Here is a 21459-nt window from a genome sequence, read left to right on the forward strand (position 1 = left end):
AAAAAAACATTCAGTAGGATTGGGGAGATTATGGGACACAATTAGAGGAATAGGCTAAAGATAAAGCTGCTAAAAGAAGAAAGGGTGCCTTAAAAAGGCATTTTTAACATTTCTGACAGGCTTTACATCAATCTTTGTTCCATAGTTTGGACTCTATCCAGGCACTAAAGCTGTCACAGGTCGTGTGTGTCAGAGCTTGACGTTCATGATAATTTTGTCCAATGTTTTTATTTATTTGTAATGAAATTCATTGTGTGACGTTGGTTAATAAGTTTATAAAAGTTTTAAGTGTACATTTCTGTGATGCATAAATATATATGGCATTGTGTGCCCACCACCTAAAAATCAGATCATTCCCTGTCACCATATAGCTGCCTCCCTATAACCCTTCACTGTGTTTTCTATTTCAAAGTATACTACAGAGAAAGGGACTTTTTTTATAACTGAACCTATAATTGAAAAAATGAGAGAAACAGTTGAGGAACTAAAAAGAGGGGAATCCAGCATTTGATCACCTCCGAAATTTATACAGTGGTGCACAGGTGTGATACCTAGAACTGGTTATTAGGAAACATCAAACTCATTTTGAACTAAGGGCCCATATCTGACTAGCATAAAAGTATACTTCCAAGTCCATGGCAGAACCAGACATTAGTTGGTTCCAATTTCATGTATTCTAATTTAATCATCTGAAAAATGGGGTGATAATGCCTCTTTAACTTCGAAGTTTATGGATTTTTAAAAAAGAAGTCAAAACAACAAAATTTGAATAGTTCTTTTTAGGAATAGGACAATGAACCCAAAGGCCTTTTTTTCTTATTAAATATACTGTTCCTCCAGATTAAAACCCTACTGATAAATTTTGCAGTTAATTGAATCATTATTTTGTAATACTTACGTTTGCCAATTTAAGAGGAAGCATCACTAAATATTTCCCATTATTTATATTCCAACTTATCCCAGGCAGGATTGAAATTGTTGTTTGAAAAAAAAAAAAAATGGCCTAAAAGGAAATCAGCACCTTGCTAGTCACATGTTTGAGGAAATGGAGCAGTGAGGAAGTTATATATGTGTTACTAACATAATTTATTTCCATATGTTCCTCCAGCATTCCATTTCCTAACACAAGTAAAACCCACGGGGATGATTTCCTTTGACTAATCGATAAACATTTTTGCTTCCCTCATAAAGTACTTCCATCAGAAGATGGCAGTAAAATCTTATAATCCATAATGTTTACAAGTCTTCAATAGTATAAGCAAATTGTTTGGAATATTTATAAAAATCTATTTTATTCTTACTTAACCTGCTAATCTGTTGAAATGCTGTTTAGTATGAATAATGCAACAGCACACTGATTTCTGAAGGCAATGAGATGAGAGACACTTTATAATTTGAACAACTCTTCAGCAAAAATAAACAATTTGTGATCCTTTAAATTAGTGAAAATGGATGCATGACATTTGTAAGCTGTTCTTTTTCTTCTCATAGGGAAGTGCTTTTAAAATCACTATAATGTGGAAACTTTTAAAAACAAATTCAATAATTTTCAATTTATTTCCCGTGAGAACAAGTAAAAAAAAGTATATATTTTACTTTCTAAGTAAAATCATTTTGTTGTAAATGCAATATATTTTTGGGTTTTAAAGTTGTTTCTTTAAATTGATCTATTTTATTGTAGGCTCTTTTCTAATAATATTTAATATGCTATTAGCAACTTACACTTGAGCATAAAGAAAATTTGGTCTTGATAAGGTTATTTAATAGTGAAAGTCTATAATAAAGAAATAGGTAAGAACCACATAATGAAAATTCCTACGCCCCGAACTATGGGATTTGAACTTCCTTCCTCATAATTTCATAATCAGTGGAGCCAGATTAATTGTTTAAAGGTTGTATATATCAACTACCTACATATCGTCTATACGTATCTGTTATATATTTGTTATTTACATATTGCCTATGCATATCATTTGTATACCTGTTATTTACATATCATCCCTCAGCCCTTCTCTTGCTCCTTGTATCAGTTGATATGGGGCCTGGGAGTCTGCAAACAACATCTCCAGTCTCCCTTTTTAGTCCGGTTCTCTTAGAGTCTTTCCAAGGAGGAGCTGGCAAAGGACTATACTATGTGAGGGGGGAGAAAGGACTGGTTAATTTCCCAGGTTCCAGCTTCTTACTCCACTCCCAGAACCAAGCATGCTGGCCATGCCTGATGTGGTCACCTCAGTGGTTTGAGCAGCAGTCACGGAAGGCCTGGCCCTCCATGGATCTGTGCACCAGCCACAGGTGCTCCCCCTGAGATCCAAACAGTAGCTCTACATGCCTCACACGAAAGTGTGAGACCCTTGTACCTTTGCTACCTCTCCAGGCTGGCAATTTTAGCTGTTTCCTGCCTTCACAAAACCTGAGTTTCCTCTACTTATTCACTTGGTTCTCTCAGCTTCTAACGTCTGTGAAATCAATTTCTGTATTAAATTCCCTCTGTTTGAAATACCGATACGGTTTTTATTTCCCTGAATGAATCCCTATTACCTGACAGGAGAATATCATTAAAACCCAGCAAAGATAGTGAGTTGTAAGAAGAAGAGATGGCCCCTAGTTTGTATTGTTCAGTTTCATTACTGTTTGGTTCAGGTTTATTATCTTTAAAACCATCCGATTTATTTTTGTATTGCAAGGAAAATTCCATTAGAGTAATACTACAAAGAATATGCCTTTTATCATAGTGCTTTTTACTTGTATGATAAGCTCACAATATGTACTCTAAAGTTTATAATACTGTGTGGGGGAAACACTCTCACTAATGTTTTAAAAAAAGCCATTTTTTTTTTTTAAAAAAAAGGTGTTTTTGTGTTCCACAAATGTTTGAATGCTTGTGATTGCAAGTCAGGGATTGGCATATCTTGATACTTAAACAAACTTTGCTCAAGTATTTTCTATGGGGTAAAACCAAAGTTCCTGTGATTTAGAGTTCAAGCATTATAACTTATTCCTGCTCTCTTAAAGAAAGGGGCTCCTGCCTTCGAATCTTAGTTGGTCACGCAAGAATTATATCTATGGCAAATGTCAAAAACTGGCTGGAGTTCAAGAAGCTGACACATATGGTCTGAGATGATTTCATCGAGTGTTCCAACAGCTCAAATATCAACAGACTGGGACTTTACAGGGTATAATATTTGGAAACCATAAAGTAAACAATCCACATTAAAGGGGCAGATCAGACAGTATATAAAGCATTGAGAAAAAGAAAAATATTTATGACTAGGTCTGTAATTCATTTAAGAGGAGCTGATAAGAGCAGGCCAAGCCAGTTCGCCAGGCCATTTATTAAGCTGTTGACTGTATGTATAATTGGGGCCAATAGCAACCTGTTTTTCAAAAAAGTGCATAAATTTAGGTATCAGAAGATGCTGAGCCACAGAATGTGTGCTAAATGCGGATTATATGTTTAGGTTCATCCTAAGAACTGGAGTTAGGACCTGCAGGAAGGGAGTGATGTGTTCCAGCTTTCAGTAAGAGAGTTCAGGGTGTAGGTGGGGGAGAAAGGATTTATATTTTAACAAGTGAAACTAAACTAAAAACAACAAAAAATCCTGAAATATTGTAACATAGAGACATTCTGAGATGAGTATCTTTATCTTTTATCCAACTCAGAACTTTGAATATTGTGTATTTCTTTATGATTTATTCCCACCTACATTTGTTTACATCTCATCAACAGCCTAAGCAAGAGCACATCAGTAAGACTAGACTTAAGAGCGTTTTTCTTCTTTTATTTGTATTTATATATCAAGACTCTATCTGCTCTTTTATTTAAATAAAAAATATTTATTTAATCTAAATACTGCTAAAATATAATATTCCTAGAGGACTTCAAAATATCCTATCTAATAAAAGAGAAACATGGTAATTAGCCATACGTCCACTACCCTTCCCATTGGCTAATCAGGGCGATATCCAAATTAACTGCCAGCCAAGATGGCGACCAGCAGCCAGGCTACTGACACAAACAGGAGGCTTGCTTGCTTCAGTGACGGAGGACTCCAACGTTCTCTGCCTGCCGCTGCTGGGCTCTGAGCTGCTAAGAAACATTGTTACAAATATAGAAGCTAAACAAAACCCCAGAAACCTGTTGTCAGTCAGCCGGGATCTCAGAGCTGGAGTCGCAACAAAGTTTCAAATACAGAAAGTAAACAAAGCCAGAAACCTGCTTTCAGCAGCGAGGTCTCACAGCTAAAGCGGGCTCTGAGCTCCAGTGACAGCCATAAATCTAAGAATAAAAAAAAAAAAAAAAGGAAAAAAGGAGCGGTTGGGAGCTTCAGTCACCCACCAGCCTGAAAATGGCCCTCAGCCCCTCACCCAGACTGGCCAAGCACCCCAGTGGGGACCCCCACCCTGAAGGGTGTGTGACCAGATGCAAACAGCCATCATCGCCTCATCCAGGCTGGCCAGGCACCCAAGCGGGACCCCCACCCTGACCCAGGACACCCTTCAGGGCAAACCAGCTGGCCCCCACCCGTGCACCAGGCCTCTATCCTATATAATAAAAGGGTAATATGCCTCCCAGCACTGGGATCAGCGGAGCCGCGAGGCCTCCTGGCCCCTGGAGCAGCGTGACAGGGGGCAGCGCCCAAACCCCCTGATTGCCCTGCAGCTCTGTGTGTGACAGGGGGTGGGGCCACAACCTCCCTATCCGCCCTGCTCTGTTCGTGACAGGGGAAGGTGCCCCAACCCTCTGATCAGCCCTGCTCAGTGCCTGATAGGGGGGAGCTCCCCAACCCCCTGATCGACCCTGCTCTGTGGGTGATAGAGGGTGGCACCCCAACCACCCCCCACAGGCCCTGCTCTGTGTGTGATGGGGTAGAGCCATAACCTCCCCATCAGCCTTCCCCTGAGTGTGACAGGGTGCGGCGCCCCAACCCCCTGATCCGCCCTGCTCTGTGTGTAACAAAGTACGGAGCCCCAACCCCCCTGATCGGCCCTGCTCTGTGTGTGACAGGGGGTGGCGCTGCAACCTCCCCATCGACCGTGCCTTCAGTGTGGCAGGGGGTGGTGCCCCAACCCCCCAATCAGCCCTACCCTGAGTGTGACTGAGGGTGGCATCGCAACCTCCTGATCTGCCCTGCTCTGTGCATGACAGGGAGCGTGGCCCAAACTCCCCAATCGGCCCTGCTCTGAGCCCGACCAGGGGCTGCACCTAGGGATTGGGCCTGCCCTCTGCCACCCGGGAGCAGGCCTAAGCCAGCAGGTCATTATCTCCCGAGGGGTCCCAGACTGCGAGAGGGCACAGGCCGGGCTGAGGGATCCCCCCTGTCCCCCCCGAGTGCACACATTTTTGTGCTCCAGGCCTCTAGTTCTTTATAATGATCCATCTATGAAACAAAGGTAATCTTTGTAAGAAATTTTATTTTTTTCCTGGTTATATTTCAAGTAGTGTTTTCTGTGAGTTTTGTTTTTTTCTTGGTCTTTTTTTGTTTGTTTGTATAAATGGTATCTAAAAGAGACTAATTTAGAACATATACATACTGCAGTAATTTAAAGAATTGTAGAAAATGTGTAATCAAAACCCTAGAATTTTACATCCCTAGTTTATGCTTGTGGTTGCTTTTTTAACACCATGGATAATTAATTTTGCCATAACAAATTGAATGTATTTTCCTCATTTTATGCATATTACACATAAATTTGGTTTTAAACTAAATAGATTGTTCTTATTATATTAAAAAGAAAAGTTCATTTACATTAAAAATAAGAAAAAGAAAAAACTATTAGAAGAGATAAGAGTGCCTTGTATTTCTGAATTAAAAATACATTTTATTTATAATGATAATTATTAAGTTGTGGCCACAGTGACATTTCAATTCCCACATATTGAGGGTAGTGGACAAAAATTATAACTAGGTCTTCATCTGGCACATACAATAGCTTTGTGTAGAACAACCAGTTAGTAGATGCAACAGAGATTATTTAAATTTTGGATATCCTATGTTTGTGCATAGATTTTTAAGAATTGCTGATGTTCTATTGGCCAATTAACCTTGCTTCAAAAATCGCACCGGCTCCAGAAAAAAAAAAGAAAAGAAAGAAACACATGAGTTAAGATAAGGTATTTTTCACTAAATGGCCCTACTTTTCTTTCAGCTTTATGGCTCTATGACTCCATAAATATTTCTGAAAATATCTTCAGTTCTAGCAATTGGATCACTTAACATCAGTGTCCTTCTCATGAGTAATGTTCCATTCGTTTATAGCTTGTATCCCCGTGACATGTAGGGATCTGATGACAAGCAGGAATGTGGCATTGCTGCTCAGAGTGATGGCAATGAAGAGTGACTACTCAGGTGGAAAAGGCACAGATGTTGAATTGCCCTGGTATAGACTCCAACTCTCTGACTCTCGGCTCCATCCTCGGCCTGGGCACAGATATGAAATGGAACCTCTCTACCCTTCCCTCTTGCATTACTCCCAAGGTTTCTCAGAACTTAAGGTTTTCTTTTCTTAGTATTACTATTTTTGTTAGAGTAAATCCTCTTTTTAAATATGTTTTGTTTTTCAGATACTGCATATGGGGATGCTAGCTTGTCTGAAAATGTCCGTTACTGATTGAGTTTGACTGTGTATAACATTCTGTGTTCAGAATTATTTCCCATATAATGTTAAAGTCATCGTCCAATTTTCTGCTATCATTCAGTATTAGTAGAGATGGGTTTGGTATGTTTGTCCTTCATATTATATAAAAGGAATCAAAATCCTGTACCTCTGTTTTAATTTTTCAATAGCATGCTCAAGTTTAGAGAGCATCTGTACAGCTTTGAATCCCTGCAATGTTAATAATAAGACTTTTAAACAGCCCACCCTCTCCTATAAATTATCACACTTTCTTTCAGTTGTTTATATGGATTCTCTATTTTTGTGTTTCAAATTTCTAGTGATTTTCTGTATTCTTTTATTTTTAAAGAGATAGATAGCTAGTGTGAATATTTCCTGTTATATAATTCTGTTTCTAAAATAGACCTTGCTTCTGAATGGCCAATCGGCCCTGCAGGGCTATACTACTTGTGAGGTGCTTCCACTGGTTATAACACTCCCCCCACACTTCCCCCACCCCACACGCACAGGCACACACTTCCTCTTCCTCCAGCCCTGCTTTATTTCTTCCCCACTACTTACCCACCTATGCAACACACACTTTATCTGTTCAATTCACTTCCACATCCCCATTACCTAAGACAGTGGTTCTCAACCTTCCTAATGCCGCGACCCTTTAATACAGTTCCTCATGTTGTGGTGACCACCAACCATAAAATTATTTTTGTTGCTAATTCATAACTGTAATTTTGCTACTGTTATGAATTGTAATGTAAATATCTGATATGCAGGATGTATTTTCATTGTTACAAATTGAACATAATTAAAGCATAGTGATTAATCACAAAAACAATATATAATTATATATGTGTTTTCCAATGATCTTAGGCGACCCCTGTGAAAGGGTAGTTTGACCCCCAAAGGGGTCGCGACCCACAGGTTGAGAACCGCTGACCTAAGAAGCCTACCTGGACAGATATTTGGAGAAAGAATGAATCAATTAATGGCCAATAATCAGGCACCCTCATACTCTGTGCAGAAACCTAGAGAAGACCTTTGTGGAGTATCAGCACCCCCAAAATTTTCTGATTTCTGCAGGCTTCCCCCCCCCCTCAATTCCAAAGGCAGAGAAGGTAATTTTGCCAGGAAGTAAACTGCATGTATGAGTAGACACGTATGCCACTGGACACTCCCTGAGAGAAATGGCTGCAGGTGTCTGTCCCACATTCTTAACCTACCCTCTGTCCTTGATGGTTCCTAATGTGTAGCCCCTTCAGGTCTCTGCAGAAAGGTAGCTCTCATCTCTGCCTCAAGTCTCTTCTGAGACTGTGGCTTCTGCTTGTTCTTGGTGTTACTGGAAATTCCCCATCGCCTCTGTTTTTATATTCACTTTTCTCCCATTCTCCTTGCTGTCTGTTATGCTGGTGGTTGTTATATTTTAAGTGTTAGAGGAGACCAATCCATATGCTCTTGTCTGTAGTTTGACCCGGAAGCCCAATGCTTGTTGGTGGATTGGTTAGATGTTAGACCTTCAAGGCGGCCTAAGGGAGAAAAATCACATACACAAGCAAAAGGTATGGCTTCTTTAGTAAGCTGGTACTACATGAGGAGGGACAAAGGACCCTGAGTAAAATCATGTGTTCTTTCTCATACTGTGGCTAGTTGGAGGAGTTTACTAGTGACACATACAGCTGTACAACAGTCCTCTATAGTAGTGGACTTGCAGGTTAGGGAATTTCATACTAAGGCAGAATGACAGAGCCAATCTAGGAATAATTCAGGTGAGACACCATTTCACAAGTGCTGGCCTGTTTTTAAAGACATCTGGTTTATTTTAAAAATCATATCCAATTATAAAATAGTTTCCATTATCGAGCTGTCAGTTAAAAAAGAGGTTCAGAGGGGAAAAAAGGAGAGAAAATTATACTCTAAAAGAGGCCCACATTTTGTTTTCTTCACATGACTAATCTAACAAGAAGAAAAGATGCAGTCCTAATTTCCTTCAGACACCTCTCAGAAGAAGATATAAAGGAAATCATTATTCAACTCATAAAAAATTCATTTATGCTGACCTGTCTTTTTAAAAATAGAGGCTTCTAAAAGAATTTTGTTATCCTCAAGCATATCCTGTTCCTTTATCTTGCCATGCCAAAAATGAAGTTGAAAGGTGATAATATCTTCTATAGACAGGTGTCTTGCTGTCTCACATTTAATATTTTCTTTCTTTGGGAGAGAATGTTTTTTCAATCTATCACTCAGGAGGAGGTAAGGATGGTCTACAGAGGGATTTACAGTAAGTTTCTGAGCTTCTTGATACTAAGAATATATTTGAACCTCTCCTGACAATGTTTAGAAACAGGGCACTTATTTCATTTACAACTCCTAATAATATTTTCTCATCCTAATGGAATACATTCGGGTTAATCATATGTATTGCATAACTGTGGAAACTAACATTTACAGGGGTAATTTTTCAAATGTTACACATCTAATAAGTTGAAGATCATGAATTTAAACACTGTTGGGTGTGAATCCAAAATAATTGTTCTGCATCAGACTGTATCTTCAATCTCCTAATATAACAGATTTTCAATTTCTCCATATATAAGCAGTGTTATATCTCAAAATATGAGCGAACCACTGAGAGAACAACAATGTATGATGGAAAAGTTAATCCTTTTAATTATATCTCTTGATAGAGACTTCAGAAGTGATCTGATGGAATTGCTCAACAATTCTCTTTTATGAGTCTCAGAATTGTTACAAGCTATGTTGTTAACAAGCATATCTTGGCTGGTGGCGGTGGGGGGTCAGGGAAGGTGTTCTCCCTGTTAATATATTGGCTAATCCACTTTGCTGGTTATTCCTTCAAAGCTCTAGCAAAGATTCCTTTAATGAAAATTGAAGACTAGATGTTTTTGTGAAAAACAAAAATAACGTAACGTATAAATGTCCCTCTTTTTATCAGCGATTATAGTGTTAGCCATCTGAGAAGCCATTACCATGATCTCTGAGCCTTCTTTTCCTTCAATGGCTGGTTTTCTTAATGGTCAGTGGATCAGCTATGGCATTCTCCTCCAAGACAGTATGTGTAGTGGGAAGAACATTAGGTGAGGAATGAGAAGGATGGGCTTTCAAGTCAACTTTGCCAGGTATTAATGGAGTATGTGAAATGGCGGCTTAAAAGCAAAACAAAACATGTCACAGGATTGCTATGAGGATTAAAAGAGATAAAAATGTTGAGCATATGGGAGACATAAAATAAGTGATAGTTTTCCTGCCTTTGTAAGTGGACTTAACCAATAGTCATTACAAAGTATTTTATGTTTATCAAATAAAACAAAAGAACAACAAAGGGCAAAAGATATTCCTTTAACTCTTGAGCTCTACTGCAATACCTGAATGTTTCATTTCATGGAGATAATATTCACATCAAAGCTTTTGTTTGTATGCAAATATGTGTAATTAGAAATTCAATTTCTGTAATAAATTAAGACTCTTTATGGTGTCTTTCTTCTTGAGTAAACTTTGTTAGCTGTCATCTTTTAACTAGTTTGGCTATTTCACCTTTCCTCAGATGGATAGCCATAATTTGTTAAAAATCTCTAATTTACCTTTTTAAGCCTGCAGGATTTAATATTATAAATGTAATTACTAGTATTGGTTATTGTACTATATATATTTTCCTTAATTCTTTTAGGTAAAGATCTATCACATTTTTAATTTATTTTACCTTATTTAATTTACCTACTTACTATGTCTTAGCTTTGCTCTATTTTTCCCTAGCTACCTAAGGTGAAAACTTAAGTCACAGATTTTTAGAACTTAACTTTATTTACAGTACATATTTAAAGGTAATGCTGTATTTTTGTCCTGTGAATATTAAAGATATTAAAAGAAAATGTGTCTTTTATATTTACCCATATGTGTGTACACATAACATACATAATTCACTGAACTTATGTTTGAGGCTGTGCACCTCTCTGTGGTAGCTGAGCTTGTGAAATCTTTAAACTTTTATTTATTTTTGTTTTTTACCGTATTTAAGAGGGGCCTTTTTACTTTAAATAATTTTTCTCCAATTTTTTCTTTCATCATCTTTTAATATTTCAATTTTTCATATATAATTTCTTTTGAAATTGTCGCACATGTCCCTGCAGTTTGGTTCTTCATTTTAAATCTTTTCTTCTCCTCAAATTTGATTATTTTAATTGATCTCTTTACACTGACATATTTCTCTTTCCTCTTCATTCTACAATTAAATTAAAATTAGTACATTTTTGTTACAAATTGTATTTTAATTTCAATCTAGTTATTATATTTCCAATTCTTTGCTGACATGTCTTTTTAAAATTTATTATGAGAACATGTTTGTTTACCTCCCTGAATAGAATTTTAATAGCTGATTTAGAATCATTGACTGATAATTTCAACATTTGTATCTTCTTGAGGTTGACGTGTATTGATTATCTTTCCCTTGAAAATAGCTATTTTAGGGCCTTTAATATGGTAAATAATTTTTGATTGGGTGATGAACTTTTTGCGTATTATAGAGATTCTTTGTTTCATTATATAATGTTTTAGTTTTATTAGGCAACTAACTTGGTTAGGCTCAAATGCACACTTTTGTAAATTTTAAAATGCTCATATCTTAATTCATATTTTTGTCTTTTCTATGGGCTATATTCTGTTGGCCTATGCATGTTTAATTCAGTGTTTTGCCAGAATCTTATTTATGTATCTATCTCTATCTATCTATATAATCTGTATCTAGGTTATCTATATCTATATCATCTATATCCACATACTATATATATGTGTGTGTGTATACATGTATGTATATGTGTATATATACATATATATTTATATATGCATATATAAAGATATGATTTTCTTCTCTAACTTTCTCCTTTCCTTACTCTCTAGTAACTCATACGCCTCCTGTTTCCTTTGTCCAGTAAAATAAAATAATTTTCAAGAGTGTTTAAGCTGCCTATGGCAGAATTGACAACAAAAATTGACTAGTTTCAGATCATTTCCATTCCAAATCTGGTTACTTTGTTCAAATTCAGAGATGTTGGTTAGTTTTTATTAAATATTTTTTTCATATTTCTTAACTGTTATTTGTGGGAGAATTCATGTTAGAAACTCAACTCTTCTATACCATTAGCAGAAATTCACAGACTTATAATTAATACCATACGTTTTTAAATCTTTCATTTTATTCCAAGTATTATTCTCTGACCTGTTGTAGAATAACCAGATTGAACACAAAGGGAGAGTTTGAAATGTATGTAACTTGAATATAACAGTTTACCTTATTGAAGTTCTGCTAGAAAATGTAATGGACTGAATTATTTTTTAACTCAACTTTTCAATTTGAGATTAGCATACAGTTGTCAGAAATAATAGAAAGATATAACATGGACTCTTTACCCAGTTTTCACCAGTAATGAATTCTAACACAACTAGAGGCCTGGCACACAAAATTTATGCACTGGTGGTGGTGGCGGGGTGGGGCGGGGGGGAAGAGTCCTCAGCCCGGCCTGTGCTCCCTCGCAGTCCGGGACCCCTCGCTCCTTACTGCCTACCTGCTCAATACATAGAACACTGTCATCCCCACAAAGATCCTCGTGTTGTCATGTTATGATCATACAGACCTCATTTTATGACCATGCATACCTGGTAACCACTACTTTGTTGTTTTTATGTATCTTTAAAAGGCAGCAATGTAATCATTGAGCGTTAATGTCATACCGAAGTGGTCCCCTAGGCAGTGGTCGGCAAACCGCGGCTTGGCAAAGCGCGGCTCGCGAGCCACATGTGGCTCTTTGGCCCCTCGAGTGTGGTTCTTCCACAAAATACCGACTTCTGCGCATGGGCCACGCAGTTTCAATCACACTGTACGTACACGCCCGCGCGTGGTATTTTGTGGAAGAGCCACACTCAAGGGGCCAAAGAGCCGCATGTGGCTCGCGAGCCGTGATTTGCTGACCACGGCCCTAGGGCTCGTGGTACTAATTTGCCATACTTTCTGGATGCAGCTCACTTGCTATAGGAAGTTCTCCGTTGAGCTGCATTCAGAAAGTATGAGTGGATTTAAAATGGTGATTGTGTTATTTCTCTTTCTCAGTTATTCCCATCCCCCATTCTCTGTATGGACAGCTGCAGGATCAATTAAAGACATGCATGGGTACAGCATATCAAATCTTAGGTTGCAGACTACAATACAATTTTAACTGTATAGTGTTGCCAAAGAAAGTCTCCAAATATTAAATATTTCTTTAGTAATAGCTGCAGTAATTAATTTCTATAATTTATGTCATTTGTCTAATAATATAACACCTTATATGCATAATCAGAGTCAACTATGAACTCCAATCTGAACAATATTTATTTTTGAAGTAATTGGATTAAAAACCAAGTCCTCTTCTACCTCAGTTCCTCCAGTTACAGATTCAAACTTGGTGATATGTAACTTGTCAGTAGAGTAATTAGCTAGAAAATCTATATGATTTTAAAAAAGAGAATCAGTTTTCCTTTGTTAACTTGGTGTTCTCCATCTACACACAACACACACAGATACAAACATGTGTATTTGTAATGGATCACTCATTTAGTTCTTATTTTACACTTGAAATGGCCTTCTTGTTTCTTTTGAGCCCTAAACTGCTGTTTCAGCAGTGAATACCTATAAGAAACCAGTGTGCCCCAGAATCCTTTCCATTAACTAGGTCTCCAAATGAAGTGCTGTATATCAATGCCTTCGGGCTTGAGACACACTGTGGGGTTCTTTCTTCTGGTAAATGAAGCATGTTTTTATAGAGCACTGTGCATATCAGTGAATAGGAGTCCAGGGAAAAATAAAGTATTGATCATCTTAGTATCTTGTCTAGAAGGAAGTGAATCAGGGTGTAAGCTTTAGCAGACAGAAACATACTCATATATATATGTATATATATGTATATATATGTATATTTAAAGGATGGGGATACTTGAATGATTTGGAATGTCAAAGAATATAATTCACTGAATTAGGGTCAGTTGTTCTCATTTCAGTGAATAGCTCATTGGCCAAAGGCTACTTAGGTTCTTACAAATAATTTTCCTGATAGAATTAATACAGGCGTTAAAAACAAAACAAAACATTGGAGAGGCATTCAAAGAAGATGATTAAATATTAGAGGAGATCTTGGTTCTTATTTTCCCTAAACCCCTTCTGGTATTAAAGTATTCAAATGTACTTAAAGGTTTCATTTTGTCTTTAGAACATGGACTAGAAAAGTAAACGGTGCTTGTTACTTAAAACACTCCAGTGCTTCTGTGCTAAGTGTTACTAATAGCTTTGTTGTTCTAATATAATTCTCCCGGCGCTCCTCTTTCCCTCTGTAATCTGCCTTTCATTAATTGAAGCAGGTACTCTTATGATTTGAATTCAGAAGTATATGAGGTGTGAAAATATATTCCTATGTATCTGCTAATGACACTGATTTTGTAGCAAACACATCAGGCCTCATGTATCTCAGTATGCGTTTATCTTCGGAATAATCACTTTAGGTGAATGGTACAATTTTTACCCATTCTGTTCTTGCTTGAATTATCTTTTTAAAGTTCTCCTTTGAATTGGCTTTGATTCTGGTTTTGAATATTAAAAAAAATAATCTGTGTATGGCATGCTTAGATTTAGGATAGATTTATCTTTTTCATGTAGTCAAAAGACTTTTGAAGTGGAAACTAGTCCATAGGGTAAGTGAACAATTAGGCCTTCGTATTCTGCATTCACTGGTCATTAAATCCTCTGTGAACACAAGAGGGAGAGGGTAAGGGGCAACTAATGCAGCAGCTACCTCCACTCAAGTTCATCCCAGGGATGACCTCAGTGACAGAAGTTCATCGGCTCTGTTGCCCTCTGTGCAGTGATTCCTACAGATGGGAGACGTGTGTTTTAAGTACTGCTTTCATCACTAAGATAGCAGGAAAAAAATAGCAGGTGGAATGTTTAAGAGAGTCTGGGGCTGTTCTACTTATGCATACATTGTATTTATAATTCCAAAATGTCCTAATGTGTTCACAGGCATTTTTATCCTCTGCATGACGATGCTAAACTCCATTCCATTTCCTTCCACTTTCTTGTGTTTGAAAGCATGTCAGAACTGTGCCTTCCTATTTTCATGCCTGAATTTCCATGTCCTTTGCTGACCACCACATTATTCTTGCTATCTGAATTATGGTCAATTAATTAAATGAGTTTTAAATTATTTTTACACTAATTCCAAAATTTATATGACCACACAGTTAACAAAATTCTCTTTAAATATGCATTTTAAATATTTATTAGTTAATTAAGTACTCTGACTCTCTTACAATATATTCTCTTCCTGGAACAATGCATCTCATTACCTTGCAGACTGTAAGATTAATTATAATAATAAAATAATAATATGGTTTGACTATCATTCCTCAGGAATTAAAGTAAATCGAAATATGCTATTGGTTGCATACAAATTGACAATTGAAAGTGTTTCTTTTCCTTTTACCAAAACTTAAATGGAAAAAAAAGGATATCAATCAGAATATTATCATTTGTAACCTAGCTTAACTGATAGCTACACTCATGCATATATCAGATATATGTCAGGAACTTCCCCCAAGTCCTTTTTACCACACATAGTTTCAAACTTGACTTTGCCCAAGAAAACACCTTAGAATTTACCAACATTCTCTAAGTTAGCCCTCTGAGTCCCTCTATCCACACTGCAGTAATGCAAGTTCAAGGTCGTGATGGTTTTTTTGCAACTCCCATTCTAAAATTGTTTTAACATACTTTATTTTTCATCAATATAAATACAGTGTACTGAATTGATCTGGAGATTTGAGGGAAATGATGCTATTTCATACCATGTGAGATCAATCAACAGGATCAGTTAATCCTTATTTTTCTCTTATTTTGACAAAATTCTATTAAAATATATCTAAGATCATTGACCAATATATTTTTGGAACACCATTATTTATACTGTGGTTTAGTAAAATGAAAGATGTCTCCATTCCAGTGTACAAGCCCAAACTTTCCTTTAACTGTAATGTGTCTAGGATATATAGAAGAAGAATAACAATTCACAAATATTTGATCAAAGTATATAAGTAAATGCAGAGTAGGCATTCAGACCTTATCAAAGATACTTGATCTAACTTAATGGTATAAATAAGGGATCAGCAAGCTTTTTTTAAAGGGCCAGATAGTAAACTATTTGGCTTTGCAGGCCATATGATCTGTGAGAAATATTCAACTTTGCCTTACAGTGCAAAGGCAGCCTTAGATAATATACCAATGAATAATCATACTTATGCTTCAAAATATCTTTACTTATAAAGATAAATGGCAGGCCAGATTTGGCACATGGGCCAGATTTTGCTCACTCCTACTTTAAATGGATGAATCAAGTAGAGGCATTTCATCTATCTGAAATTGAAATGAGTGCATCTAATTAATTTGAGATAGGTTTATTTGACCAATCATTACCCTTTTCTCTTGTTTAGAAAAACAATTATTACAGTATAATAGAGCTCTTATACTGCACAATAATATGAGATTAATTGAGTGTCCCCTGAAAATTGTTTATTCTTTCTGATCAAAGATGATGACAATACATTCAGTCCCCTGTATCTGTGGTTCTGCATTCATGGATTCAACCAATCGCTGATGTAACATTTTTTCCCAATATTTTCTATTGTTGCTAACATGTACTGTGTAATTAGGCCTGTGGTGGTTGAGTCTGCACTGAGCATGCACAGACTTAATTTTCGTTATTCTCTAAACAATACAGTATATGTATTAACTAACTATATAGAATTAGCATTGTGCTACATATTATAAGTTATTCAGAGATGATTTAAAGTATACAAGAGGATGTTCATATGTTATATGCAAATAGTACACCATTTTTATAAGCAATTGGAGTATTCATGGATATTAGTATATGCATGTGTCCTGGAACCAATCCTCTAAGGTTAGCAAGGTACAATTATATACTTTTTAAAATGGCCTATTTGAGGGACATGTCATATTAGAATTTATCATCTGGGATTAAAAAAAAATTATTGAAACACATTACCCTTTGATGCTTTGAGCTTTTAATTATCTTTTGATTTTTAATCTTTGAATTTTTAATGATCTTATAGTTATCATGTTATAAGATCCCCACTTAAACCTCAAAGGCGGCATTTAGATAAGAGAACATAAATGAACAAAGAAAGGTATGCCTCGTTATACTCTTTGTTATAACCAAATTCCTATACTTGCCAAGTTCAGATATTATAGTTGTTTTTTAAAAGCAAACAAGTAAGTAAAAATTTTACTTGCTATTTTTAGAAATTTGCTTTTTATTCATTTATGTATATCTATTTGTCATCTATAGAAATGTAGAGAATTATAACTATAATTTTGCTTCAGAAGGTAGTTTAGTTCCTCCAATAACTCTAAATTTCTAGTGACATGGGAGGGATGATGTATTAAAGAACCCCTATAGCCAAGGTTTTGCCATATCTATACTAATAAAAACCTAGGTAGCCCTTGCGCGTGATGCCGCCACAGCGGAGGTGGGGCCTGGTGGCCGCTCCGTGCGGTGAGGCCTGGGGGTCCCGTGGCTCCATGCCACATGGAGGAGGCTGGTCCCAGTGTCTCCACCGCCTCACACGGAGGAGGCGGGCTATGGCAGGGTAGGGCATTTGTGGGCAATCAGGCTGGCAGGGGAGCAGTTAGGGGGTGATCAGGCTGGCAGGCAGAAGTGATTAGAGGCAATCAAGCAGGCAGGCAGGCAAGTGGTTGGGAGACAGCAGTCCTGGATTGTGAGAGGGATGTCCAACTGCTGTTTTAGGCCCACAGGGATCAGGCCTAAACTGACAGTTGGAACATCCCCCAAGGGGTCCCAGATTGGAGAGGGTGCAGGCTGGGCTGAGGGACACCCCTCATTAGTGCACAGATTTCCTGCACCAGGCCACTAGCATAATTATAATATGTATCTACTTTGATTTCTCTTTAGAACATATTTATCTGGGGCCTATTAGAAAGCCTGTTTCCTTCCTTCTATGTAACTTCACAAATGAAAGTGATATAAGAAAAATACATGCAATGCATACAGGGGCGGACAAAAGTAGGTTAAATTACAGCCATCATTATTTAAAGGATAAGTCATAAGTAAGGATTCAAAATCATAACAGCAATAATAGAAGACAAATAATACAAATCAATAATATAGTAATTATTAAATAATAATACAACAATAAACTGTTTTGCATACTCACAACTGTTAACCTACTTTTGTCCACTCCTTTACATACATATTTTTATATTTACATATAAATTATAAATATAAATTCTTGAGTTAGAAAGTAGACTTTTAATTTCAAAGCATTTTCAAGTGTTTCATAATGGAAACACTTTCTAAACTAGGTTTTTTTTCTAACATTAATAATAGCACTATGTTGACATCCCTAGTAAAATGCTGATGGCAGACACCATAAGGATATATTAATGTTTATGAAAGAGCTTTGACTTTTATTTTACAGCTAGTGGTGCTGAGTAAATTATCTTCTTAGAATGTATTTACTAATATTTTAAACACAATTAAAAACACACAAACACAATAAACAGCTCACTTTTCCATTTCCCTGACTCCCCCCAAAATAGGAACATATTGTAAAAATAATAGGGTAATATATCTGAAAAAAAAAATAAAATAATCAACCAAGAAATATTTAGGAAATAATACTTATATTCTGTGTAATGAAAAAAAAAATTCTCTAGGATCAGTGACCTACGAATGAATACAGGTAATATCTGTTCTTAATTATTGGTGGAAAATGCCACATTTTCTTTTAATTTCTAATTCTTATGTTTATGATTCTAACTTAATTTCTCCTACCCTCCCTTCCTTTTTCCCTCCCTCCCTTCCCTCTATTTTAATCATGTCTTTCTATTTTTCTTTGATCCAGGGTTAGAAGTTTATTTCCAAACATATCAATATTTTCCAGGCATCTTTATGTTACTGATTTCTGTGTTTTTGTCCACTGATGACAGAGAGTATATCCTGTATAAATTCAATCTCTTGCCCTTCATAACATCTTGATATAAAGTCTTACAAACCTAATTTTTTAAAAAATGTTGAATGTGATCTTGACATAAATGTGTACAGTTGACCCTTGAACAATGTAGGGTTTGAGCTGCCAAATCCTGCAGAGTTAAAAATCTGCAAACAACTTAAGTCAACCCTTTGGATCTGTGCATTCCAAATCACAGATAGAAAATACTGTTTTCAGTCTGTGGTCTGTGATTGGTTGAATCCATGGATAAAACACAGGGGAATACAAAAAACCAACCTTATATTAACTTTTTAAAATCCACATGTAAATGAACCCATGCATTTCAAACCTTTGTTGTTCAAGAGTCAGTTATATGTTGCAGTTTGGGTATGTAATATCAATTATGCCCAGATTTTTAGTCATCTAATTCAAGTCTTCAATATTCCTATTAATAATTTGTTTGCTTTTCTATTAGTTTTAAGACAGGCATGTTAATATAACCTCCTACGATTGTATATTCATTATTTTTTTACTTATTTCTTTTAATGTCTGCTTTATATGATTTAAGGCCATGACATTACTTGCATATACGTTTAGAATTTTTAACTTTTGTCAAATTTCACATTTTATTATCCAGTCAGTCTCTCTCTCTCTCTCCTCTTTTTTAGAAATGCTTCTTGCCTTGTTAATAAAGGTACACTACATTTTCTTGATTAGTTGTTTGCATAGTAAATTTTTTTCCTGTCCTCTTAAGTTTATATTATTATTTTATTTAAGATGTGGTTCTTATAAGCTGTATGTTTTAAAATGTTAACCCTGTATGCTCTTATAAATAGAGCATTTAGATGATCAATATATATAATAGTTACTGATCATTTGGAATTTATAGCTAACTTCTTGTATCCTTGAGACTTGCTTATTTTTACTGGGTTCAAAAGATTTATGAATCCTTTTGCATATTAATTTTTAATATATTTTATTGTTGATAGTGTTACAGATATCTCCCATTCCACCTCTCACTTCCCCCCCTCATCCCAGATCCTACTGAGGAGAAAACTGGTCTTGCAGAACTTGTTATCTAAATGCAGAGGCCATGGAACTGTGCACAATGCACTGACCTGGGAGGGGGGGTTGTTATGCTGGTGCCAGGAGGGACCATCAGATGTGGCCTGACACCTGGAGGCCTTCCTGCAGGGCCATGAAGGGGGCAGGGGGCATATCTGCAAGACAAAGACCCCAGCGGGATATACATAGACAGGCTCTCTGCATGTTTCTTTACTCTGATTTGGAAATTATTCCCAGAGTCCACTAGTGTTAATAAACAGGGTCCCTCCCTTTCTCTAGGAAGCGTGCTTGGTATTCCTTTGGTCTTCTGTAACACTACCCTCACCCCAGGTCTTCACTATCCTATTGCCGTGTCCTTGGGCTATGCATATAAGTGTTACAAGTTCTTTGGTTTATCTCTTCTCGTTCCCCCAACCACACACTGAGGTATGTCTGTCTGTTCCATCCCTCCATGCTTCAGGTCTTATTTTGTTAGTCAATTCATTTTGTTCATTAGATTCCACCAATAAGTGAGATCATGTAATATTTGTCTTCCTCAGTTTGGTTTATTTCACTTCACATAATATTTGCCAGGTCCATCCATGCTGCAAACAAGAGGGATCTCGTTCCCTTTGGGACAGCATGGGTGCATATTAATTGATGAGTAAAGTAATGTCTGCTTTCTCCATAGATGATATATTCTTGCTCTTAGCAGGGTAGGAACACTCATGATTCTAGTGCAGTGATGGCGAACCTTTTGAGCTCGGTGTGTCAGCATTTTGAAAAACCCTAACTTAACTCTGGTGCCGGGTCACATATAAAAATTTTTTGATATTTGCAACCATAGTAAAACAAAGACTTATATTTTTGATATTTATTTTATATATCTAAATGCCATTTAACAAAGAAAAATCAACCAAAAAAATGAGTTCGCCTGTCACCTCTGACACGCGTGTCATAGGTTCGCCATCACTGTTCTAGAGCATCCTCATCCAGTTTCAGTGTTTGTGAAAAGTTAAAGACAAACTTGAGTTCCTGAAATGACATGGATCTAGTTTCAGTTCACATTTGCCTTTATCTTGAACTGCCAACCTAAAACCAATGGGTTTTTCCCAGAACAAATCTGCTCCTTGGCAAAATCTAACTCCATGTGTTAAGCCACTGAAGCAAAAGGCTGCTAAAACGTTGTTTATTTTGCCATACTCTCAGATAGAGTCATCAGACAGCCCAAGGGAAAAAGCAGTCCCCAAACTCAAGGCTAAGTTTTTCATTAGGTTGTCTCTTTGACCTTGCCTATGCAATATCTGCAAGGAGATAGTGTGTGTGTGTGTGTGTGTGTGTGTGTGTGTGTGTGTGTGTGTGTGTTCCTACTAATTTTCAGTAGTAGGTTTAATGTAAATTTACTTGTCCATCATTACCTGAAGATGAGATTCTGATTTTTCTCTTTTCCACTGTGTTTAATTTGCTGTCTGTCCTATCCATTAGTGCTTAATTTAATTTACCTAACTGTGCTGTTTTGTTTCTAATTGTGGTTTTTTTTCTTGGATCTGTTTTAAAGAGTCTTTCCATTGTAGCTTGTGTTACTTCACTAACCATTCTAAAATTGGAAACATGCATATGTTATAATTTTTAGAAAACCACTCTATTATCTGCTTCTGTGGGGATCCTAACTTTTTCATATTTGATATTATTTAATTCTTTCATGGTGTGTGATTTTCTTATGTGTTTTGTTCGTTTTTC

Source organism: Myotis daubentonii, chromosome 3, assembly GCF_963259705.1.
Source record: "Myotis daubentonii chromosome 3, mMyoDau2.1, whole genome shotgun sequence".
Classification (NCBI taxonomy): Eukaryota; Metazoa; Chordata; class Mammalia; order Chiroptera; family Vespertilionidae; genus Myotis; species Myotis daubentonii.